We start from the raw sequence: 26873 nt of genomic DNA, 5'->3' as shown, positions 1-26873 counted from the left end.
TCAGTCCCCATTCCTATAAGAAAATCTGTGCTCCAAACTCAATCCCACACAATTGCATGAAATAAATAAATACTGGGCTGCTGAATAATACTGTACCTGGACAGCAAAACGCAGGCCCATTTGGTCTCATAAGCACTGTGTTGAAGCATATCATCATACTACATAAGCCCTAGCTTCAACTCAATCAAGAGTAATTGAAAAGGTGATGGAAACATCCTCCTGTACATGTAAATCCTCAGGCCTTTTGCACTGCTATAACAGAGGGGATCACTGGCAATGCTTGCCTGACAGAACTAACCAACAGAAAAGATCCTGTTGATGCTATAAAATAAACCCTGTTCATAGCATAAATTTCTGTGCTTGATGGGAAATATAAATCATGTTGGTTTAGATAAAATATGATAATGAACTACAATCACTTGGTGGTTTTATGCTTATAATTACAAAGTCAAAAAGAAATAAGTAATTTCCTGCAAGACCGTGAATGATAAGGCACAGTAAAGGACAAAAGGCTTTGAATAGAGTCAAATAAGCTATTAAGCTGTTAAATTATTTTAGAGACTAATCCAAGTATATGCAGAATCTCTGCACTTTTCACATTAAGTCAGTAAGTGTCAAACATTTTGAAAGACTCTCTGCTTCTCTCAGAATCAGGTCCTTAGTCTGGAATATTAGCTAAGAAAACAGTTACAAGTAAACTCGTATCTGGCACTAAGCACAATCACATGCGCATTTGTGCATGTGCCTGCACAAACACACTGTGTATTCCCTCTACTTCTCACACTTATGTATGTATTCCACATACATATACTCCCCTGAACAGATGGAGGAATGACAAACGTGAGATTTGAGGCATTAAACATTTGTGGGTATGCAAGCATAACTCTCAGGAGCACGGTGCAAGGAAGGACAACGGTCAAAACAGCCATCAGCTCCCACTGGTTTCCAATGGAAACAAGGCAGTTTTAAACCAGTGCACGCACAGAGGCATCTAGTGCCTCTTCAATATCTGAAAACAATAGATGTTATGTAGGAACAGCTAAACACTAAGAGAAGTATGCTAGCACATCTTAAAGAGTACTGGATACCAGTGTTTAAGCAACCAGACTTGATCCAGGTACGCAAAATCTTCTTGTGCCTTTGAATACCTTTACACATTGGAATGGAATGGAAAAGTTCTGTTGAGAGGAACACTCAAAAATAATCTAGTCCAATTGCCTGACCTCTTCAGGGCTAACTCAAAGTTAAAGCGCACTAATCAAGGCTTTTTCCAAACATCTCCTTAACACTACAAGATATGGTACATCAACCAACTTTCTAGAAAACCTATTACAGCACCATCACAGTAAACAAATGTTTCCCAACATCCAATCTGACTCCCCCCCAGTACAGCTTTTTGCTATTATCACAAGTCCTGACACCGATGACCAGGAACAGAGCCCAGTATCTCCCTCTGCTTCCCCTCCTCAGAGAGTGATGAGGTGATCTCTTGGCTGCCTCAAGACTGGACAGCCCAAGTATCCCCAGCCTCTCCTCAAAGGACATGCTTTCCAGCCCTTTCACCAGCAGAGGTTTTTTAATCTGGTTTTCACATGATGATTTATACTGAAAGGGAGTTGATTTCACTGTCTACATCACTGATAAAAATGCTGAAGAGAACTAGTCCCAAGACAGATCCCTGGGGCACACCACTTGTCAACAGATTTATGTGCAGGTGGTGGCTTGTGACCACAACCCTTTGGCTGCGACCATCCTACCAGTTCTTATCCACCCAACAGTCTACTCTTCAAATCCACATCTCTCCAATTGAGAGATAAGGATTTGGTGGGGGATCATATCAAAGGCCTTGCACAAGTCCAGGTAGATAACATCAGTTGCCCTACCTCTGCCCACTGATGCCATTGCCTCATTACAGAAGGCCACCAGATTGGTCAGGCTTCCTTGGTGAAGCCATGCTTGCTGTCTCAGATCACTTCCTCATCTTATATATGCCTTAACATAGCTTCCACAGGTATCTATCTGTTCCATGATCTGCCCTGTCACAAAAGTGAGGCTCACCAGCCTGTAGTTCCCCAGATCTTCCTTTCTCCCTTTCTTAATAAGTGGGATTTTGCTCCCCTACCCCCCAACTAGATGTTCAGCAACACATGAGGCATGGGAAGCCTGACTGCCAGTGAAGACTGAGGCAAAGAACAAACTGTTGTAGTTAGTTCTCGCTTTTCATTTACAAAAGAGGATACAGCTTGCTTTGCCTTTCTTTTCTGACCAATGTACCTGTAGAATCCCTTTTTGTTATTTTTCACATCTTCTTCCAAGTTCAGTTCCATATACTGATCTCACCTCTGCAAGTCCTAACAGCATACTTGTATTCCTCCCAGGTCACTCATCCCAGATTCTACTGCCTGTGTTTTTCCTTCTTATCTCTCAGTTTGACCAGCAAGACCTTGATCAGTCATGCTTGTTTCTTGCTTTCACTGCTTGATTTCATATGCTGGTGGATGGAGAGCTCTTAATCTCTCAGAAAAGAGTCCTTAAAGGACTTCCATCTCTGTTCTGCTTTATATCCCTAAGGACAGTTTCCCAGGGATCTCTTCCAACAATTTCTTAAACAGCCTGAAGTTCACGGTCCTAGCACCACCCCTTGCCAGGCTCATATAAGTTCATGAAGTTGTCCAGGGCATGGTCACTACAACTACAGCCCATGCTGACACCAGTCTCAACCTCCTTAATGATCCACAATGGTGAGCAACAGGCCCAGTAACAATTCACTTCTGGATGGCTTGTCAGATACCTATATCAAGAAGTTATTTTCAGACTCTACTAGGTTGCCTGCAGTTCATCCTGTTGCTTTCCCAGCAGATATCTGGGTAGTTGAAATCCTCCACCAGGATGAGAGCCTACAAGCAGGATGCTTCTTGTAGCTGAAGCAAGAAGACCTGGTCAACAGGCCCTCCCCTGATCAGTTGGCCTATAATAGAACCCAACCATTAGACATCCTTTATTAGTCTGGTCCCCACTTTTAATCCACAAGCTCTCAACCTGATGACCATAGCTGTTTCTAAGTGGCAGCTCTTGACAGTCTATCAACTTCTTAACATACAGGGCATCTGCCCCATCCTTTCTTCCTTATCTATCCCTTATAAAAAGCTTCCAGTCCTCAACTGCAGTGTTCCAGTTGTGTGATTTGTCACACCACATTTCTGTGATAGCAATTAATTCACAGTTTTCTAATTGCACGACAGCTCCCATCTTCTCCTGCTTATTTCCTATGCTTTGTGCAATGGCATAAAGGCACTTCAGCTATGCTATCAGCTGCATTACATTGAAGGGCAACTCCCAGAATTCTCCAGGACAAATCTGACATTTTCCTCTGCTGCCTCCTAAAATGGCCATATTCCCTGGCTGTTCTCCCTCACTTAGCAGTACAGTCCCTTTCCTCATCAAATCCATTCTAAAGCACTGGTGACTAGCCCAGACAGCTTGCAGCTCAGCATATTCTTGGCCTATCCTGGTCAGTTGCATCCCATCCCACATCACCAGGCCCAGCCTACCAAAGGCAGAACCCAAAGCCCTGCAAAACACTATACACACAGCCATACATTTAACTCATCTGCTTTCCTCCTTCTGCCTGGTTCCTAGTCTCCATGCAAGAGGACAGAAGGGAACACTACCTGCTGTTTGTTTGTTGGTTGTTTTTTTTTTTAATTTCTTGGAAGCAACAAATGATTCTCAATTTCTGTAATTTTTATAAGTATCACAGAATTACAGGGTTGGAAGGGAACTCTGGAGACTGAGTCCAAAGCCCCAGCAAAGAAAGTTCCCTAGAGCAAGTTGCACAGGAATGCAACCAGGTAGGTCTAAATATCTTCTGAGAAGGAGACACCACAATCTCTCTGAGCAGCCCATTCCAGAACTTTGCCATTCACACAATGAAGTTCTTCTTCGTGCTCAGACTGAATTTCCCATTTTCCAGTTTATGACTGTTGCCCCTTGTTCTGTCACTGGGCACTACTGAAAAGAGATTGTCCTCATCCTCTTGACACTCACCCTTCAGGTACTTGTAAGTGTTGATAAGATACCCTCGGTCTTTTCCAAGCTAAGTCATCCCAGATTTCTTAGCCTTTCCTCATAAAGAAGATGTTGAGGTCCCTAACCCCCTCCCTCCCAGCTTCATACCCTCAGCAAACTTGCTGAGGGTGGACTCTATCTCTTGCTGAGTTTAATTCCAAGTGGACCTTAGCATGGCACTCTTATATCAAAAGTCAGCACTGTGAATCAGCTGATCTCTCTAAGTTACTGTCTGAAACAACAAAAGTATTGTTATAAATGAATAGATTTCCACGGTGTTGTAATGCATATAAAGCTGAATTTTTCTGCACTTAAGTACCATGCTTGAAGAAGCTTTCAATAAGATTCACATTGGGGAGGTATATTTATTATTAAGTGCTTCTTGTTTTACTGAAAGAAATCACATTCTAACAATTTATATCAGGAAGTATGTGTCTTTCTGTTAAATGCAGTTACTGCAGATGCTGGTTTTTTCCATGTACCCAGTGTGCATAGCACAACCCAGTGTCAGCTCATACACAGGTATTTACCACGAGAGGCAGCTAGAAACAAATATGTGTATTTCTGACAATACATGTGTTATCTAAGCTGAAAAAGGGAAATCATTATTCTTTTTTCTAAAAAAAAATATACCTTGATCACATAATGGCTTTATGAAAGACATAACAGTCCTTAAATAACAGAAGCGCTATGGATTTTCCTTTCAGACAGTACTCACACATGCCTTCTAAGGCACATATGCACATGGAAGAGCCAGATGACAAAAGAGAAGCCAGTGAAAGGGTCAGCAAACATCAGGAGCTATCACCTGTTCTGCTGCTGGGTAAATGTTGTCATCTAAAAATATGAGATACTCTCGTTGAACTGCATTCTCCAGGAATCACAGTACAAAAGAAGTCAAGTTTCCTCAAAACTCTTACTATCCACTATTTTATATAAAAACACTGATCAGTCAAAAAAAAATAAAAGTAAAAAATCAAATGAATATCCCCTTCTGTAATACCTATGTAAGGATCTCACATTCTACTACTGCACCACTTTTATGTATGCTCTGCATCCACACTTAATTTAAGGCAATTTACAATCTGTTACAACAAAAGAAAATTAGGGCCACAGAATTCACCAGTCCAGAACAGTAAAAAAATTTTCTATGATGTATGTATAAACATAAAACAGGCTTAAACTGGTTGCTATTTCAAAATACTTACATATTGTGCTGCTTGTCACATTGTCATAAAATACTATAAATATACAGCTAATAAGGTGCCCCAAAACTGTAGATGCAGTCTCACAATAGCCTTCTGGAATCTAAGTTAGGAAGGTTTGTTTTAATTTTGTGTTCAGATCAGCATAGAACATCCTCACTCATTTTACATGTAAGTCTGTTAAGATTTTCAGACTTCTGTTTTTTTTACACACAGAAAAAAGACAACAAAACAGCGCTGCCTCAGCTCCAGTGAGGTTCCACTCTATGAGATAAAAAAAAGAAAGCAAAGAATGAGAAACCACAGCACAGGAGCATTCCAGAATGTAAAATCATAGCAATGAGATGAGGATAAGGCAGTGGAAGACCCAACACGTATTCTCACTTCCACCCCCTACCTCACATTCCCAATTGGCTTTATTTCCATACAGGAAAGACTGGAACTACAGAAGTTCCACTACCTCCAGCCCAGCCATTCTAGATAGACAGCAGTGAGAAATTTTATAGTTGTCAGAGACATTTCCATTCCAAATTCTCCTGGATATGTCATAATTTTTGCTAAGCACCTTATTTTTAGACATTCAGTCTTATACCCTCACAAGTGAGTAATGCTTTCAACCAAATCTCGATCACTTTATTTTTTACTAGAGCATGAATAAATCACCCTCTATTCTTCTCTTAGCTTTCTTTCAGTTGCTCTCCTAATAATAAAAAGGCAAAGGAGATGCTTGCACTGTTTTATTTACTAATGATAAATTCACTCAATTGAGAAGTAAACAGTTTATTTACTCTCTCAATAAGTCATTCTTTAGTACAACATCATACTTTTTCCCTTTGCATAGATCCTTTCACCACAAACAAACACCTCACAGTATCAACTCATTATGCATCAGTTCCAGCTCACAAAATCACAGAATCACAGAATTTTTCAAGGTTGGAAAAGACCTAGAAGATCATCTAGTCCAACCACTACCAGTACTTCCCAGCTAAATCCTGATAGCTCCTTGCTATCAGATCCATTTTGTCTTTCACAGAGACATTCATCATTACATTTATACAACATAACACATATAATTCACATACCATTTGGTCATGTGTTATAAGAAACAGTCCTGTAAGAGATAGTTTTCTATCACAGAACTTCATCCCAATTATTCCTTGCCATCAAATGTAAGCCACAAAGTCAAAAGTTGCTCTTTATGGTTACTCTGACTCAATATGGATTACTGAAGCTGGGTTTACTTTTTAATTAACCTAACACTTACCTTCAAAGCTTTTGTGGACTGATCCCCACAGGCCTTAAAACCTGACTTCTGCAACAGTCACAGCTTAAAACAGTTTTTCAGGTGACAAGCTTTTCTTCAGTATTTGTCTCAGGAATTTCACCCTGCCTTTTCATTTAGCGCACTGTACACTGATGTCATCTGCTCTTCATCATTACTTATAGCTGCATGTTCTAACACAATAGGATTTGTTGCATCATTATCATGGAATACATGAGCAACAAATGAAAATTTCCTGACACCTTCAATAAGCAATGACTAATAGCCTTTCATTTATCCAAACAGTGACAAAAGTAAATTACGTTTATGGTCACTTTTTTACCACCTCCTTGTCTGTATGCACAGAAGTATGCCCACATAACAGCTAATCAGCTGTTTAATTGTTTAGTTGGAAGGGACCTTCAGAGGTCATGTAGTCCAAATCCCCTGCAACAAGCAGACATCTACAGCCAGATCAGGTTGCTTGGAGCCTGGTCCATCCAGCCTGACCTTGAATGCCTCAAATATAAGACATCTACCACCTCTCCGTGCAACCTGTTCCAGTGCTTCACTACCCTCACTTTGAAAATCTTGTTCCTTATATCCAATCTAAATCTTTCCCATTCAAGTTTGAAACCATTTCCCCTTGTCCTATCACCACAGACCCTGCTAAAGAGTCTGTCCCCTTCTTTCTTATAGCCCCCCATTAGATACTGAAAGAACACCACTAAGTCCTCCCAGAGCCTTCTCTACTCCAAGCTAAACAGCCTCAGGCCTTTCAGCCCCTCCTCATAAAGGATCACATTTGTGACCCAGACTGGATGGACTCCAACAGGTTCAGATCTCTCTTGTAGTGAGGACTCTACATCTGTACACAAAGGTGAGGCCTCACCAGCGCAGAGTAGAGGGACAGGATCACTCCACTCATCTCCCTGGCCATAATACTTTTGATGCAGTCCAGGACATGGTTGGTACTCTAGACCGTGAGGGCACATTGCTGGCTCATGTCCAACTTGCCATCCACCAATACCCTCAAGTTCTTTTCAGCAGGGCTGTCTTCTACCTTTTTGTCCCCCCACCTGTACTGTCAGTAGGAGTTGTCATGACTGGAGCAAAGGAAGGCAACGGCACTGCCTTCTACTGGGATGCAAACACTGTGGAGCAAAGGATGATGCCAAATAAGAAAAAATAGCTCATGCTTTCTGATGACTGGTGACAGCTCAAAAAGAACACTATCTCTACCCAGAAATGCTAATCCCGCAGTTGCTAACCCTTAAATGTGAGTAAGGAGGGGTGGACCCAGAGTCACTCAGGTGCACTGTTTGCACTTGAGCTCCCTGGGCTAGGCACACCTTCTCACCTGGTGCTCAACCATTGGTTCAGGCCATGACCTGGCAATTCCTATGCACATGACCCAGGTACAAGACCTTGCACTTGGATTTTTGAACTTCATGAAATTCACCTGGGCCCACTAGGTCTCTCTGAATAGCATCCCATCCCTAAATCACGTTAACCACACCACACAGCTTGGTGTCATCTGCAAATTTGCTGAGAGTGCGTTTGATCCTAATGTTGATGTCATTGATGGAGATGTTAAAGAGCAACAGTCCCAGTACTGACCCTGAAGGACACCATTGTTCATGTGGAGCTAAAGATCACTTCAGCTCCACATGCTCAAATGTAGATTTTTCATTTTTTGGTGAATGGAAACACACAAACCAGAAACTAAAAGAAGACTTGGCTATTAAAATCCAGAGCATGTTGCATATTGAATAACAAATGCTAAAGTTTAATATAATTATGTGTTCCTATAGTACTTCTGTCAGCATTTGCAGATTTTCCATAAAAAGAACCACAACTGATTCAGTAAAATAAATCCAGTCAGATGCTATTGTAAAATTCAGAGTATGCAAAAGCAGACACATAATTAGAATACGAACACTATTTCAGAGTCATTCTGTTTTACTGACTTATATTCCTCCTTCTCTTGGAACTTTTACTGTAAGTAATCTTATGCTCTGATGAAAGCTATTCTAAATCCACCCATCTCTTTCTGTTTAGTTTTGTGAATTTAATTTGCTCCTTTTTCTCATATAATCTTTTACCTTCTAAGACAGAGACTAGTATCAATTTTCCTTTCTTTTCACTACTTTTCTTTTTTCCTGTTAGATATGTAACCCTAATTTAATCGGTTAATTAACCGTCAGCACTTTTTATCATTCCTCAGCATCTTCTCCTTTCACAGATTTATCTCAATTCATTACACCAGAATCCTTCTGAGCAGTATATGGGGTTGAGGCAGTGCAAGGAAACCATAGTTTTGTTCTGATTCCCTTACACGGCATCAGGGAGCAGGAGAGAGGCAAGAAGATGTGCTAAACTGATGAGAGCGAGCTCAGATCTATCCCTTTAAAACTTGTTTTAATAAAACAACTTCACTAGTTTATAATTAATGCTGAGCAGTACCTCCCATGTAAACACATTCTCTGAAGTGCTCTACAACTGAAAGCCATGATAGTTTGGTCCCTATTCTCCTCTAGCCATCTATGCAAACAAACACAAGCTTCCCAGCCCTGTAAGTCTCATACTCCTTCCCTCTTCCCCCAGGAAGTAGACTGTCCCTCCAAATATAAGGCAGGAAGTAACTGGCCAGAGCTCTCACAGTCAGTAAGTGCAAACACAAGGAAAAAAACAACTGACCCTGAAAAACAGATTTCCTTACTGAGCTTTGTCTTATTTTTTGTTCAAATGTTCAGTTTCCTTTAGGGTTATGCATTTAACACCCTCTACAGCTACCATATTACTTGCTCTCAGATAAAGTTTAAGGCAGCTCCAAAGACAGTAACAAAATGCAAGTTGGAAATAAAAAGTGATAAATTAAACCACTTAAAAAAACAAAAACAAAAACAACAACAAAAAAAAACCCACAACAATCTACACATAACTGTATTAATATTATACTTATTGTTATGCTGTTGTGATGGTGTATCAGAAATGGGTGAGTAAGCGACAGAAAAATGCTTAAATCCACTCCAGATTTCTGTAAACACACATTATTTCCTGGTGCTCTGACATTCACTACTTGGCTTTGGTAAAACGATGGAAATGGCAGAAGGATATCCATTTCATTATCATATTCATTCATTAGCCTTCATCTTCATTCTCACTAGTAGCAAACTAGAAGGACTGTCTGAAAAGTAATGCCTTCTGTTTTATAATGTTGGCCCACAACATCAAAGGTGGATGTTCTTATGCCATTATAGGTTGAACCTTCCCACTGATATTCCTTTACATTTTGTTAGCATGTGAATGGCAGCAGAGGGGCAGTCTGACATGAAAGTGTGGATGAAGCAAAGGTGTGTCACTGAATTCCTCCGTACAGAAAAAATTATATCCAGTGACATTCACTGACACTTGCTGAACATTCCTGAATACCACACAGTGAATGTGAGCACAGGGAGTGGTGGGTGGTACCACCAGTGTGTGGTGATACAGATGTGAAAGATAAGCCACATGCTGGAAGGCCATGCACATCTGTTACATAACAAAATGAAGAGCGTATTAATCAGCTCATCCATGCAAATCAGTGGATTGCAACCAGGGAACTGTGTATGGAGTTGAATAACAGTTTCAATGCACTGAAAATGATAGCAGTGGCAACAGTGGAAAACTGTAGAGTGTGCGCCAGGTGGGTCCCACAGACACTTACATGGGAACAGAAAGAACACTGCATGCAAATCTGAGAGGACCTACTGAAGCAATACAGAGCTGAAGGTAACAGTTTCCTAGATTTCATCATTGCCAGTGATGAGGTATGGCATCACCAGTATGAGTCAGAGTAAAAACCATTGAGTTGTGATACGTAAATTCCTCACCCAAGAAAAGTTTCAAGATGCAGTCCTCAGTGGGTAAAGTGATGTGCACTGACTTTTGGAACCAGAAAGGAGTGATCCTTCCATATTATCACAGAATCCTTTACATCTAGTTTAACTCCCTTGCAATGAACAGGGATATACACATCTAGAACAGGTTTCCCAGGGCCTTATCTAGCCTCACCCGGTTAAGTCTCCAAGGACAGGGCATCCATCACATCTCTAGGCAACCTGTTTCAGTGTCTCACCACCTTCAATGTAAAATACTTTTTCCTTAAATCTAATCTAAATCTACCCTCTTTAAGCTTGAAACCATTTCCCCTTGTTCTGTCACAACAGACTCTACTACAGCCTGTCCCTTTATTGTAGCTCCCTTCTACATATTGAAAAGCTGCTATTTGGTCTCCCCAGAGCCTTCTTCAAGCTGAATGGTCCCATCTCTTTCAGCCCCTCCTTGAAGGAGAGGTGCTCCAACCCTTGATCATTTTTGTGACCCTCCTCTGGATGCGCTCCAGGAGGTTTATGTCTCTCCTGTACTGGTGACTCCACATCTGGATGCTGTACTCCAGGTGAGGCCTCACCAGCACAGAGGAGAGGGGCAGGATCAACACTTTTGACCTGCTGACATTGCTTCTTTTGATGCAGCCCAGGATACTGTTGGCTCTCTGGGATGCAAGGGCACATTGCTGGCTGGTGTCCAACTTTTCTTGATCAGGTGGCCTGTAGTAGATAATGATCACCAATATCCCTTTGTTGTCTCAATCTCTGTTACCCATAGGCTTTTAATTTGCTTGTGACTATTCTTAAAGGACAGTTCTTCATACTCTATTCCCTTCTTATTATAGATAGCAACACCCCCTCCCCTTCTTCCTTGCCTGTCCCTTCTAAACAGCTTGATAGCCACAGTCCAATCATGGGAATCGTCCTACCAGGTTTCAGTGACAGCTAACTATATCATACTTTTCTAGCAGCACAGTAGCCTCTTGCTCCTCCTGTTTTGTCTCTTCCAGGACACAGACAAACCATCAACTGTGACCGCTACACTGCAGTTCTGAGCTGGAGACTTGAAATTTCAGAGTCAGGACAGAGAAAAAGACCACCTTTTTCTTGCAACACAGTAATGTCAACCCCAAACCAGTCAGTCTTGAGACAATGGAGCACACTACCAATCTTGGCTGGAATGTCATACCATGCCTACTGCACAGTCTGGATTTAGTGCCTTCTGACTTCCATCTGTTCAAGCCAATGAAAGATGGACTGTGAGGACAACATCTACCTACCAAGCAACAATGCCATTACAGCAGTTGTGAAACAGTGAGTCTCCTTTGCTGGTGCAGATTTTTATAAGCATGGAATGCGGGCTCTTGTTAATGGCCAATGAAAATGTTTAATGCTGGTGATCATGTTGAAAAATAACATTCTGTAGCTGAGAATTTACCAAATAGAGTTATTGTGCTCTTTGTGTCTGTTGTAGTTACCACAGACATAAATAGGAGGCATTACTTTCAGAGTGATCTACGTATAATAATCATAGAATGGTATGGGTTGGAAGGGACGAAGTGTCATCAAGTTCCAACCCCTGCCACAGGCAAGGCCATCATCCTCCAGATCTGGTACTAGATCAGCCTACCCAGACCCCATCCAACCTGGTCTTGAACACCTCCAGGGATGGGACGTCCACAGCCTCTCTGGGCAGTCCGTTCCAGTACATCACCACTCTCTCTGTGAAAAACTTACCTGTGACATCTAATCTAAACCTTCCCTCCTTGAGCTTAAAACCATTCCCCCCTGTCCTATCACTATCTACCCTCGTACAAAGTTGATTACAATCTTCTCCTATTTATAATCCCCTTTTAAATACTGGAAGGCTTCAATGAAGTCACCCCGCAGCCTTCTCCAGGCTGAACAAACCCAGCTCCCTCAGCCTGTCAGCATAGGGGAGGTGCTCCAGCCTTCTGATCATGTTCATGGCCATGCTCTGGACTCTCTCCAACAGTTCCACATCTTTGCCATACTGGGGGCCCCAGACATGGATATAGAACTCCAGATGGGGCGTCACGTGGCAGGGATAAATCACCTTCCTGTCTCTGCTTGATGGAGCCCAGGATACCATTGGCCTTCCAAGCTGCAAGAGCACACTGCTGGCTCATGTTCAGTATTTCACTCACCAGGATCCGTAGGCCCATCTCCACAGGGCTACTCTTAAGGAGTGCTTCTCCCAGTCTGTACACGTATCTGGAGCTCCTCTAAACAAACTGCAAAATCTTGTGCTTTGCTACGTTGAACTTCACTAGGTTCACAAGGGCTCACCTTTCAAGTCTGCCGAGATCCTTCATTAATAATGAAAGGAAACAAGACATAAAATGTTCATAATGCACAATAATGGCTGTCTTGCTCACACAGGCAGTTTGCCCCTACAAAGGCAAATCCAAACACTGCATTTTCATTTACATTCTGAAAATAAGCTGTTTGATTTCTTTTATACCTTTCTATCCTATTTAACGTAACTGAGGCCATTTCTCTTGTTTCATTATTCTGTGCTGAAGTCTCCAGTGATGCATAGAATAACTTCAAAATTATAAAGGAGGATAATTCTATGCTATGATTAATTTTTCTTTTTTCTTTCTAATAATGTTCACTCTTAAGAATAACAAGAGTGGCATAATCTAACATACTCCAGTGAATTCTTAACATTTGGGAAAAAAGACAATTAAGAAAACATTGCTCTCCATCAGGATTGCAAATTATTTCTGCGCATTCCTCTGAGATCTGTACACTGTCTCTTCAACAGTACTGCCTGCAATTGAGGTTGATTGAGCTAAGGTACACAGGGAACAACTAGGTTATTGAGAAGAAAAATACTATGAAAATTCTTTAAATAGATCCTTATGGGCCTCATATACCTCTTCTGACAAAGAACAAGGCAAGAATCGTAGCATACCATGCCAGCATCCTGCAGAAATCCCTGAAGCAATAGTGGCAAAGAGTTAGAATCATAGAATATCCCAGTTTAGAAGGGACCCACAAAGATCACTGAGTCCAACTCAACCACCACAAAATCAAACCCCATGTCTTCAGAGCAATGGCCCAACGCTTATTGAACTATGGCAGGCTTGGTGCCGTGACTACTCTTCTGGGGAGCCTGTTTCAGTACCCAACCACCCTCTGGTAAAGAACCTTCAGCCAATAGTCAATATGACAAGTCGTATAAGGAACAGCTGGTAGGATTATTTAGTCTGGAAAAGAGCAGACTCATGGGAGAACATATCACTCCCTACAACAACCTGAAGGGAGGCTGTGGTAAGGTGGGGGTTGGCCTCTACTGCCAGGTAACTAACAACAGGACAAGAGAGAATGGGCTGAAGTTGCACAAAGGGAAATTCAGGTTGTACTTCAGGAAAAATTTCTTCTCTGAAAGAGTGGTCAGGCACTGGAATGGGCTGCCCAGGGAGGTGGTAGAGTCACTGTCCCCAGAGGCGTTCAAGGAACATTTAGATGCTGTACTGAGGGATGTGGTTTGGTGAGAAATATTGATGACAGGTGGACAGTTGGACTGGATGATCTTGGAGGTCTTTTCCAGCCTTGGTGATTCTAGGACCCTCTGATGCAACTCCACGTCATCCTCAAAAGTCCTGCTGCTGACACCAGAGAGATCAGCATTTGCTTGCCTGTTCCCTTCGTGAGGAAGCTGTAAGCCAACATGAGGCCTCCCCTCAGTTTCCTCTTCTCTGGGCTGAGCGAACTAAAGAACCTCAGTCACTCTCATACACCTTGACCTCCAGACCTTTCACCATCTTTGTAGTTCTCCTTTGATATGAAACTAAAAAGCGTATTTCTGAGAAGTAAACACATATCTAAAATTTGAACAAGTGCCACAGTGTAATTCACTATCAGAACCTATAGAGTAACAATACGGCTATCAAAAGCAATTTACCACGCTTCTTAACATGACAAAGCATCACAGCTGTGAAGCAGTAATGAGGATGTATGAGGTTTGATAAATGCAAAGTGTTCAGAAGTTCTGTAAAACCCCACTCTTGAAACCCCTTGCTTGCAGGAGTCCATACTCGCTTCAGGATATCTATGTATTCAGTAGGAACATTTGTGCAAATAAGGGTAAAGCCAGCCAGGATTGGGAACTGAACTGAACGTATGCTCTTTTCACAGACTTTTATTTTTAAGGTAGAAAAGAAATCAAATCAGAACTTTCACCATTGCTTAGACCAAGGGTAATATATTATTAATCCATGACTGAAGGTTTCAACTCTATCTTACAGTACAAGTACAAAGAAATACTAGAACAAGCATCTGGGACTCAGATGTGCTCTCATTTATACAAAGGCAAATCTGGTCAGGATCCTTTGATTTACATCGGTACAACCAAGAACATTCCCCAGGAACTGCTTCCATTGCGAGCCCTTAACAGCAGTCTCCAGAACAAATTCAAGTATTTCTGCAGTCAGAGGAAGCCTTCACAGCATGAAACCTCATAAAACCACAAAGACAGACTGAACTCAATAAATTTCAGGAAATACTAAGTGTAATACTGAAATGAGAATATTTTAGTGACATTTACATTAAAGAACATACATACAAGAGGGAAGATTAAAAATCTACAGTTACCAACTGCTACGACTCAAAAATGTGGAGGATATGCTGTTTGTTTATACTCTCTGATAAAGTTGTGCATAACCCCAGAGGACTCAGTCTTTGGTTTCAAAGCCACTAAGTACAAAACGGAGCCTTATCCTAGCTTCAAGAACATTCCAGCTTGTCACAAAGAACAATCCAAAAATTCCTTTTCTTTATTTCATATATAACACTAATCAGCTTCATTTGACCGCATATACTTTCAAAGGTTTTCACGGGTTTTTGAGTCATACTCAGAAAAGTCATTTTTGAAGCCTTCGATGATATATCAGGCATCTAATAAAATGAAAAATCACAGCTGAAAGACAACCCTGAATTGACCTTGAATTGTCCCTTGACAAACATCAGGAACAACAAAGGAACAAAAAAATTACTCTAGCTACAGAACTTCTGGAAACAAACCATATCTGAACTAGAACTGGTTTGCTTGGCATTGCTCCTCCCTTTGTGTAGGATCAAGAGTAGAGAAGTCCTAATGTGCTGCTGTGGAACCATGACTTTCCCTTAATCAGCAGACACAAGTTCAGCTGAACTTAAATGTTGTACATAAAATTAGCTTGTAAGTAAGACTGTGAATATTACTGTGAGTACTTCCACAGGAACCATCACTGTGATTAAACGTAGGAGGGCCAAGATTGTAATGTGTACTTCTGGATATTAAGCAACATCATATAAATGATGTCATTCAATGTAAGCGCATGTTTATGTCAATAAAAATCCCAAACAAGCTTCTTGTGGCTTCACTGATTTCTTAGGTTTACAATCTGCTGGAAGGTAAAATCATCCATTATTGTGAACAGCCAGGTAAGGTTACAACTAGGTTAGTATTACTGCAAATAAATTTAACAGCTCAGCTGATTGACAATGTTGCACAGCTTGAAGAGATGGCAAGAGGTCCAGTAACAGTAATGTGTGGAGAAACACAGCAAGCTTCTGCTCTCAAAATATAATTGAAAATTCATTAATGGGAAAAAATAGAAGAGGAAAGGAAACACAAAGCATACAAGTATGGTGTCAATTTTGATGGTGTATCAAAATTTTCATGCAAAATTTACAGGAGTCATCATAAAGAGTCACTTAGTATATCAGAATTACAAACTAAAACTTCTCAGTGTGCATTCTGAATCCTGGGAATCAACTGCTTTAAATGCATTACCTCCTTAACTCAATCATACTATCAGAGACAGTTTGTGAGAAGAGAAATCATTCTTAAGAGCCACATAAGAATTTAATTCTAACAAGTCAGTTAGCAGAATCCTAAGCTACACAGACCTTAGTCTTGGAATAATGTTTGGAAAGCTCTGAACTAACAGAGATTTGGGCTTCATTCTGACTTTTGTCAAACAGATTTATATTATGATTGCAGAGCCTCCATGGAGGCTCCAGCTTCCTGCCCTTATTGGTTGGAAAAAAAAACACACTGAAAATCTGAAGGAAAACAACTGTTTCTCCTACTGCTCACCAGCCACCAAAGGGAAGTACCCAGGATTCTTCAGTCTCAAGTTCAAAGACCCTCCTATTCCTCAAGCCCTGACTATGCCTTTCCCTATTATTCTGACCTCTCCAGTGTTTATGATGCACTTTCTCTAGCAATTGTTTCCATCTCTTTTCTGAAACAGGATGGCTATCTTTTTAAAAACAAATATCACAACAATTATCCTGTGTGCTGAAAAATCCATCAGTACGTTCGATAATCCAATTCGAACAGCATGCTAAACCTTAGGCTGACATTCCTTCACACTACCCACGCAAAGAACATGACCTCAGCTCACTGAAGGGAATCACACATCCTTCCCTTTGTTAATTACATAATTTCTGTGGTTAAACAGGCATGTTCCTGTTGCTGCTGCATACGATGTTATATTATTACTCATCAAAGCCAGTACAGCTGTAACCAAATTTTCAGCTTAGCTATGAACAAGATTGTTCTAGCTCATGCCAATGACAGCCCAACACAGCAGCAATGTGAGGTACAGAAATGAGGGCTCACAATCCGTGTACTGACGAGGCATGGTAAAGGAGGGGCAGAGCCAAAGGAGAAGGTGAAAGAGAGAGAGATATCAAGATAACACAAAGCCTCATAAGTTCATACAGTGAGCAGATTTACCATAGGAGATGACCTGTTTTTAGTCAGATCAGTGGCAAACAGTTTTTTCTTTGATTCAAAGCTTGTTTGATGTGCCAAAGATTTAAAGACTGTACCTTAAGTTCAGTACTAAATGGGAAAAAGAAAATAACATATAGAAATGAACTTAGGATTCAGAATCCTGCTCTGTTCAACACCGTGAACAAACAGAATCCGAAAGTCTCAGCAAAGTGAGACCTGAAGATATTAGGGATATTTTTCAGGGCTACAAGGTTTGCCACAAGGATTATTTTCACAGCCTCGTCAAATCTCTGGAGGATAGTTTCATTCTAAATCTGACTGTTTTACTTTTCCTCTTTTCTTTACCTGTCCAGTTTCTTCCTAAACATTCTGAAATTACAGATGTGTTGTAATTCAGATACAGTAAATACGCATTAAATGGAGAAATGTGCCTTGCAGCCAACACACACCTGCTTTTCTGTATATCTGAGAAGCTTCATTTTCAGCTCTTTCAAATAATGTCTCACTAGAAATACTAAAACAAACAAACCAACCCGAAAGGATGGCACAGGATATTTGTATATACTGAACGTCTCTTCTCAGTAAACTGAATTTACTTATCATTCCAGGGCACCAAATCCTTGATGCACCAAGATTTGAGCTCCTACTGCTGCAGGCAGGGATGCAGTTCAGAGTGAGAAGGGTATAACCAGCATACCCACAGCTACTCACTCGAGCTCCTGGGCTCAAGACAAACCCAAGCACAGACAGCACCAGAACTGGCTCATTATTTCCTGCCCAGCTGATACCAGTCTAATCATTCTGCTAGTGGAGCCATCAATAGAGGACTTAGGCAAATGGCTCTAAGTCAACCCAACAACATTAATCTTTCAAAGATCTTCTTGTGCGTATCATCTCAACCTAAACAGTATTTGCTTCTTCAAGAAGTTCAAAGCTCTCAAAAAGAAGAATCTAATAATCTCAACAGTCACTGGCATGCATAATCAATAGACTCATTGAATCATCAAGGTTGGAAAAGACCTCCAAGATCATCCAGCCCAACTGTTCATCTACCATCAACATTTCCCACTAAATTGTGTCCTTCCGTACAATATCTGAATGCTTCTTGAACACTCCCATGGTCGGCGACTCCACCACCTCCCCCACGGGGGCAGCCCATCCCAGCACCTGTCCACCCTTTCAGAGAGAAGCAGTATTTCCTAACATCCAGCCTGAATGTATTGTATCAACCTAGCACCTGTTTTCTGGTAGGTTTTCCTGATTTCCTAAGTAGATTTTTAAATTTCAGCTAACTCATAATTTTCCACCTTTCGTAGTGATGCCAAAAGGATGCATTTTTAATGCTTTATTTTTGTTTAATCACTATTGCTTCCTGGAATCTTCCATACAATTCTTTTTCCTTTTAAACGCTCACGTTCTTTCCCATTTGCCTAATACTGATTTACCTCCTGTCAGCTGAGCAGAACTCGTATTTAACACACTTCAGTTGGAACCTTTGTTTTCAACTTACTTTACCACTTCTGCCAAGATTGCTCAGAAAATGCAATGCAGTGGCTAACCAAGTAAGCACAGAGAACCATTATTTGTGTGAATACCCTGTAAACAAAGCAACTTTGTGTCAATTTTTCTCAATAGCTGGCACCACATTTAACAGTTCTAATGATCCCTTCCATTTTAATTTAGTTATCTAGAATCCTGAAAGACAAAGAGATCGTTTGGCACCTTTTCTAACCCGGAGTAGAAAGATGTTAAAGCGACCTGATTCAATTACAGTCATTTAAGCTCTTCCTTTTGTTTTCTACCATTAGGAAAACATACCACAAATGTCCGTTTCACTTCGAAGTTTCAGATTTTATCATCATTATGGCTCTGAAATGACACATCTGTTGGCATAACCTGAACATTTAACAGAGATGTCAGTTCGTGTTAGGAAGCTGTGAGACTATCCTTCCCCCACCCCCCACCCACCAAGGGTGAAAAAGATGCAGAGATTGTAAATATTTAATAATGCTCCAGAAATTGCTCTTCAACGTATTCACACGCACCTAAGGTTAGTGGAAGCTCTGAAAGTTTTTAAATGTACAACACTCATCCTAAAGCATACTGCCTTTTAGTATGACGTTATAAATGAGTTCTGACTTGGTAAGGGCAGAAAGGCAGCATCAAGGAAGCAGAGGGACTCTGGCCCCTCTTTCATCTTGAGTATCAAAGAAGAGCATCAGTCTGCTCTTCTGGGAAGTCAGGTGAAAGCCAGAGACAACCATCGGCGCTTGTCCTGCATTAGCCAGGTCTTCAAACACTTTTTTTCTGCTTAACATTTAACCACACGGCACAGAATCTGAATTCACTTGGGCATCTTCAGCCCACTGAAAAAGAAAAGCAAGGAGCATGGAAAAAGTCTTCCACACAAGACGGTACACAAACATACAGAAGCAAGAGCCTGCCTTGTGGCTGAACATTCTTCAAATGGAAAATGGGTTCAGCCGTGATACCGAATAAGAATATAAACTGTAACCAGAAAAGAAGGAAAAGCATCTTAAAGTTATCAAGAATATTATGAATACTTAAAGATATCTGACTGATTTAAAAAAAAAAAAAAAAAAAAAAAAAAAAAAAAAAAAAAAGCATTAAGGTTCATTGAATATAAATGCTGTAACGATCACTCTGATGAAGACATTAATCTGAGCAGGGAAATGTGCAAGTCAGTAACCCAAAATGGATGCCTTAATTAAGCAAATAAGCTAGTCAACTCACTGCAATGTACGCTGCACACTTTATGAGGTACCTGAGGTATCTTAGTTTCTTTTCAGTTTCCTTTCAGGCTTTTTTTTGGAGCCTTTTTCAAAAACAATCTTGAATCTCATCATCTACATACACCTGCCAAAGTTTATAAACCCCCTAACGACACTAACCTGTATGAAAAATCAATTCTGGTCCTAGAGCATCCACATAGATTTCAAAATACGATACAGCCTCCTCGATCATTCCTAGCTTTAGAAAACAATTGGTGTTTTTACTATTCCTGTTTTCTGTTTCTTCTTTTAATAGCACAAATTGAAAATGTATTTTATCATCTGCTCAGTCTCAAGATGCTTCCTTACCTTTCTGCCTTGCAAAGGCAGGACACAGCAATCACATCCAATTCTTCTGTGCTCCCAATTGCTCAAGATAAGCAACCAAATGATTGCCAGGAGCAAGTTAACAAGATAAAAACTCTACTCAAAGTTCAATAAACAACATGCATGTGCAGGATACTAGTGTAGGTTAGCTACTACTCAGATAGTTCCCCCCAGCTATTCTGGCACTAGATTGCAAAGCTAGACAGATCTGCTACAGAAGTACAAGTTGTTTTTTTTTTGTTTTTTTTACAGAGGGTTTCCACAGCACGTCAAAAGCCATCCAGCATTTGCTTGACTCACAGTGCCCTTCCAGACAGTGCTGCGTTTAGTGCCCGATACAGGACAGATTACTTAGTAGCAACCTCAGACTGTCCTGAAATTGTTCTCGGAATCAAACGTGACAGCAAAGAAAAAGTAAAAAGCATCCAGCAAATATTTCAACCCTGCCTCTATCTTGTTCTAAGAAAAAATGCAACTGTTTTACAAGCACAGAACTGCTAAAGGAGGCAAAAAACCACAACTAACCACCATACTGAAAACTGCACATATTTTAGGGCTTTGAAACTGAAGCCACAGAAGCAACACAGGGCTTTATTAATGGAGACAGTGCTGATAGATGTGGGCACCGTGTCATTCACACACAGGGCTCTACCACACTCATACACTGAGCTGAAAGTTTCCTTTGTGTGCCATTTAAAAACCATTTTATAATTAAAACCTAAGAGACGACAGACATTTATTGACAGCTAACACACTGCTCCCACAATGTATTATTAGGCACAAGACCAAGTGCTGTTCATCTCCTAACAAGTGCAGTAATATCTCAGATTCATACCGCCTGAGAATATCATGCAATGTTCTTTTAAAGGCAGAAGTCTTGAGATTCCAGAGAAACAAACACGCCGATTAAACAACTAAAAGTGATCCAGATAAAACAAACAAATAAACATGCCCAATTTTTAACCTTCTTTCTTCACATAAAGGATGAGAAACAGAAAAGGAATAGTATCCCTTCCCCCACCTCACATTTTCCTGTAGCAGTACCAAATTTGATCTTCTGTGCTTGGCTAGAAACCTCTCCAGGACCCATAACAAGTCCGAATGTCTACTGGCTTTTCCATAAGGGAGACAAAGTACTGAATGTTCAATCGTGAGTTTCCTTTCAAATGCTCTACTTATTGCTTTAGGGAAGACTTAAGTAGAGCAAACAAACGAGGTATGTGATCCTTTGAGCAAAGCCGAGTTCCCTCTCTGAAGGTCATCCTCAAGGAATTCCAGCTCCGTGGAAATCGCTGTGGCAGATAAGGAGACCCGAAAGAAGCCTCTCCTACTGAAACAACTTTGGCACTGCGGGCTGCACCAAGAATAAGTCCTCAGCTGAAGTCCGACACTTTTTATGGACTCAGCCAACCTTCCTCAGGAACAAGGGATGTGCTGTAAAGCTCCTACTTGTAAAAGTCACTCCTGAATCAACGCTACGCAGAAAGGTGAGCTCGTCTCTCAGGGAAAAGCGCTGTTAAAGGTGATCATGGGCATCCAGGGTCTTACAGATAACAGTCTTCGTTCCTGGAAGAAACCTTAACCCCTGCTTTCAGGTCCACAGGGCATGCGAACACTGCACAGTGCAGTTCACAGCCACCGCAGACCCTCGACATTTCCTCCCCATTTACAATCCACTGATACTTAGAACACGTCAATACCCAAACTTTTAGTAACACGTGTAACAAACATCGCTGTAACTGACATGCATACTCAGAGCTTAAGATCCGAACTGAAATCCACAATCAGTCACGCTGGCTACACGCGTTACTTCGTAGATACGGCAACCCTACAGAATATCGAACAGACCTCGAGATCGATCCCGGAACCCGGCGGGAGGTGGGCTGAGCTCGAACTCCTGGAGCAGGGGCTCGTCTGTGCTCGCACGCCAGAGTACGTTACCCCTATACCAGTGACAGCCCAGGAAATCTCATTTCTACAACTAAAGAGAAACACCCCTAAAACGACGAAGGAAAGGGAGAAGCGCTCTCGGGCAGTTCTAGCACCGGCAGACACCGCGCTGCCACGCTCCGCCCGGCAGTCCCGAGCCCCCCCGAACAACCTCAAGCTCCGTTACCTTCAGCACGAAGCTGAGGAGCCGCACGGCCGGCAGCCGGGGCACCGAGCCCGCCCCACGGGGACTACAGCGCGGGGGTCCCGGCTCACGGCGGCCCGGCTGCGTCCCGCGCTCCCTGCCGGCCGCTCTCCCGCAAAGTCGGCGGCCCGTCACCGCTAAGTCCCCCCGCACGCTCCCCCTCTCACCGCGGGCGCTGCTTCCTCTTCGCTGGCCGCTCTCCGCTCCATCGCGGCGCCCCTCCGCCCACCGCCAGCCGACCGCGCAGCGCCGCCTGCCGCCGGGGGGCACCCGCGGGGAGGCGGCCATTTCGCAGCGGAGGGGCAGGTGCTGCGGTGGCCGACCCTCCACCGGGCTCGTTTTCCTGCCGCAGCGGGTCTCGGAAGGACGGCGGTAACCGCCAGGCTGTGCGTGGAGAGGGGGCTGCCCGCAGGATGTCCCGGGAGGGTAGCGCCCCTGCGAGCGGGAAGCGGCACCGATGTTATCACTGATCCGCGAGAGCAGCGGAGAAAGGCGCACCGGGTCGTCCCGGTTTGAAGCTGCCGCCTGCGAGCACCCTGCGGGGCGAGGCGCCCTAAAGCTAAGCGCCAGCTTAAACCTAATGCAATCCCGAGGGGTGAGCGCTTGCGGCTGTGCCGCTCCTCCCGGGTACGTTTACCCCTTTGAAATCCTGCCCTGGGCTCGGCGCCTGGGAGAGCTACCTTCTGAGTTCCTGCATCACTCCGGTGCCTCTGCCCTGCCGCTACGACCGGGGATCCCGGCGTGGAAACGCATCGTGAAGAAGTACCCGACAGCCCCGACGAGGCAGGGCTGCCGAGCGGGGCTTCTCCAGGGGCCCGTCGGGCAGGCGGAGTTAGTGGGGCGATGCGCCCGCAGGGACCGTGACCGCCGTGCGCGGAGCCGGGCTGCGAGCAGGACTTGGGAAGGTGTAAAGCCTCGTGCTGCTCGTTTATGTGGTGGGGAGACGGTCCGCGCACCCAGAGGAGGCTGCTCCGCTGTGCAAACAGCGAGAGTAATGCCTGCCGTGTTTGTAATAACAAGGGCATTGTCCTGCCCTTCCACCCGCTCTCGCGAATAGCTGCTACTCCAGGCTGCCCTGGGTCACAACACCTCGCGTCCAAAAAGACTGAAGTGCACTGGAGTGTATTTCCTGCCCCCTGTATCTCTGCCTGTTTCTTCTAAATGTCTCTCGATGGTTTCTGGGTCCTGACTTTCTTGTCAGTCTTAACATCCTGTTATTTATTTACTGCTTATGTTGGCATTTGTTCCATTTTCTTTCAGTATTCTTCCTCTTCCCCCAGGGAAAACTTCTGCCTAGTTCTGCTCTCTGTTATGCTTTTTGCCTCTTAAGACTGAAGCAAAGATTATATGTATGTGTGTATATATATATTATATATACATATATATATATGCAGATCTGATAGGAGAGTATAGGAACTTGATAGAGGTGCTAATCTCAGGCAGCCCTTTGCTTGGACAGGGGTCAGTTCTGCATGTTTCAAACAAAACAGTAAACTCTTACCAAACTCTTACCTCTTCTGTAAGCAGCCATGAGGATGCCCACTGCAGAAGCCTGTGGGTTGCATGCCTTGTGTGGTGTGATGTTCTCTGTCCCCAGGTGGTTTTGTTCATCCTATTCATCCTAGCTTCAGGCATTAGGAAGGCGCTCTTTGTACATACTTGCAGATGTCATCCTTTTACTAATTGTTGCTTACACTTTAGGACATTACGAGCTCAGCTATTCACATGCTGGTTTGGTACTATTACATTCAGAAGTTAGCCGGGTCAAGCTGTTCTGCGTGCAAGTTTGATACGTGTCCCATAATTGAGTAGTGAGCATAACTGCATAGCTGCAGTTTCACTTCTGGAGCAGCAAAACTGGGCTGTAAGTCAAAAGGTAGGACAGTTTCATTTCATGCCCATAAAGTATGAGAACTACTGACCCTTCTTACTCTTGTTCTTCTGCTTGCCTGGAGTAAATCTAGTAAGCTTTGTTTACTATCAAGCCTTCCTACTGCAGTTAACAAGACATTTCTGTGTTGAGCTCTTCTTACATAGAAGTATGAGTATGGCCTCATCATTCTTCCTGCCTGAAAACACTGGTTGAGCTCGATCCTGCTTCAAAGAAAACACCACCTTAAGTCCCAGTTATAAGAAAGGGAGCATGATTAAATGCTTTGCAGGTGTGTTTACGCATTTCTTCTTGATCCATTCTATTAGTGTTACCATTAGATTCTGTTCCACAGACTGTAACTATGAGAACAGTGACAGGGCATACACTGAAGCCATGACATACACCAGCTTAACTTCTTTAATTAGTTTCAAATGTCTTAGACAGTCTTTTAGATTTATAGTCTTAAAAACGCACTTTACATGCTTACAGTGCTCACTGTGACCCTGCTCTGTTCACAAAGCAGTGAAGTTGTTTCTGACAGATTCTTGGTAACACTAAGCAGAGTATTTGCAGGTAGGTTAGTGGCCATATACAAAAAGAAGTGTTGAACTAACCCAACTGGGGAAGGAGATCTCTAGCTATGTAGCATTTCTTCAGACAAGCAGCCCAGACCCAAAAGATGCTCTCCCATGGCATGCATCCATGTCTGGTCCTTACATGAGCCCAGGGTTTTATTATTTTTTATTTTATTATTTTATTATTTTATTATTTTTTATTTTTTATTATTTTTTATTTTATTATTTTTTTTTATTATTAGGGTTTGCATATGCATTAGTACGCTCATTTTACAGATGGAGAAACTGAGAGTCACCATGATAAAATTATTTCTCTGATGGCCAAAGAATGGGATGTCTCTTTAGGCTGTAAGAACTTGTACTAAAGCTACAGGGTAATTTTGCAGTTTCAGCTTGGTGCCCAGTCATCTGGGTTGTGTTGTGTTAGCTGCAGACTGGGTTATAAGGGCCAGAGAGGTGAACTGTGGGAGCCTTTGCAGGGGATACCCCTAGAAATGTTGGTATAAGGCAGAAGCTGAGCTTGAGGTATTATTCTCATATAAAAAGATGAATCCTCAAAAGGGAGGGAGGGTGATGGGTAACCTTGAATTTTGGATGCCTGGGATGTGTGTCGACTGTAGATGAGTATAGAAACTGCTCAGAATCGGGGGAGAGATAAAAGGAAGCCCCATGAAGCCTACTTCTACTCCTCAATGTGAACAGCAAATAGATATCCCAGAGATGGGTAAGTGAAAGTGTCTGTGAAGACTGTGTTGAAAATTAATATTGTACTAATTTTGATCGATTGTCAAAACGCTTTGCTGAGCATGTTTTTGAAGGGAGAGAGAGGCACATAGCAAAATTTTGGTACCTGTCATGGAAATAATTATTTTTGTAGCTGTAGGGAGAGAATGAGAAAAACAAGGAAATGAAACATTGCTTGCTTCAAGTTAAGAATGATTTTTCAAACTGGAAAATAATTAAGTTGAACTTCTGTTTAGATGACCTAGAATCACGGAATCACCAAGGTTGGAAAAGACCTCCAAGGTCATCCAGTCCAACCGTCCATCTATCACCAGTATTTCCCCACTAAGCTACATCCCTCGGTGCAACACCTAAATGTTCCTTGAACACCTCCAGGGGTGGTGACTGCACCACCTCCCTGGGCAGCCCATTCCACTGCCTGACCACTCTTTTGGAGCAGAAATTTTTCCTAATGTCCAACCTGAATCTCCCCTGGCACAACTTGAGTCCGTGTCTGCTCATACTATCACTAGTTACCTGGGAGAAGAGACTGACCACAGCCTCCCTTCAGGTACTTTTAGAGAGCAATGAGGTTTCCCCTCCCCTGACATCAGCCAGCTCTCTTCAGAGCAGCTGATGTAAATTAAGTTCTTAGTGCTGATAAATCATATTTCAGATAGGAATGCAGTGGGGAAGGACAGTGTAACTGCATCAATAACAGCAGTAGTTTTCCCTTTAAGTGCAGTGTTCTTGTTAATTTGTTCCAAGTGGCAAGGCATACATATTACGTAAATATAACCATTTTTCAGTGTATATACGTTGTTTTGTTAAAAATGAAGGGTATAGAGTTTCCTGCAGTCTACATACAGGAATTATACAACCAGCTGTACTAGGGCATACTTTTATATTAAAGCCAATTTTTCAATTTATTTCAGGGAAAATTACTTAGATGGGAAGTCTCTGTGATCTCTATCTTTGTAATCTCCACTTCTAAGAGCACAGTCATAACAAACAATTCAAGCCACCTCGCAATTAAAGTTTTAGTCAGTTTTAAAGGCAGTGTATGCAAATCTACCCTAAAACAAAAACTTAATTAAACTCGTTGTTAATGAAGGTGTTTATTTTCTTCTTGTGTTTATCTCCAGAGTGATGGTAGGTGGAGTGTAGGGTAATGTAGCTCTGCCAAAAAAAAAGAATCCGTTAGCTATTTGGCTCTTAGATTTGAAAGTGCTAAGCAGGTATACATATTAACAACATTTATCAAGCCAGCAAACTCAGGAGAACAG

At 42.2% G+C, this 26873-nt stretch overlaps 1 protein-coding gene across 7 annotated transcripts in view; it reads right to left on the bottom strand.

Moving 5' to 3' along the window:
- The window catches only part of KCNG2 (potassium voltage-gated channel modifier subfamily G member 2), a 69254-nt gene extending 45870 nt beyond the window's left edge, over positions 1–23384 (bottom strand). The window contains exon 1 of one of the 7 annotated variants that reach the window (XM_072330333.1): positions 23097–23384. The gene's annotated coding sequence lies outside the window, so the exon portion shown is untranslated. Of the gene's footprint in view, positions 1–21303; positions 22360–22398; positions 22559–22583; positions 22921–23053 lie in introns of those variants that run through there. The other 6 variants (XM_072330331.1, XM_072330327.1, XM_072330330.1 and 3 more) reach the window with 6 other exon arrangements.
- Between the last annotated feature and the right edge of the window lie 3489 nt (positions 23385–26873).

This window comes from Excalfactoria chinensis, chromosome 2 (assembly GCF_039878825.1).
Source record: "Excalfactoria chinensis isolate bCotChi1 chromosome 2, bCotChi1.hap2, whole genome shotgun sequence".
In the NCBI taxonomy this organism is placed as follows: domain Eukaryota; kingdom Metazoa; phylum Chordata; class Aves; order Galliformes; family Phasianidae; genus Excalfactoria; species Excalfactoria chinensis.
Note: the sequence above shows the minus strand (reverse complement) of the source record. Positions and strands in the feature narration are given on the sequence as shown.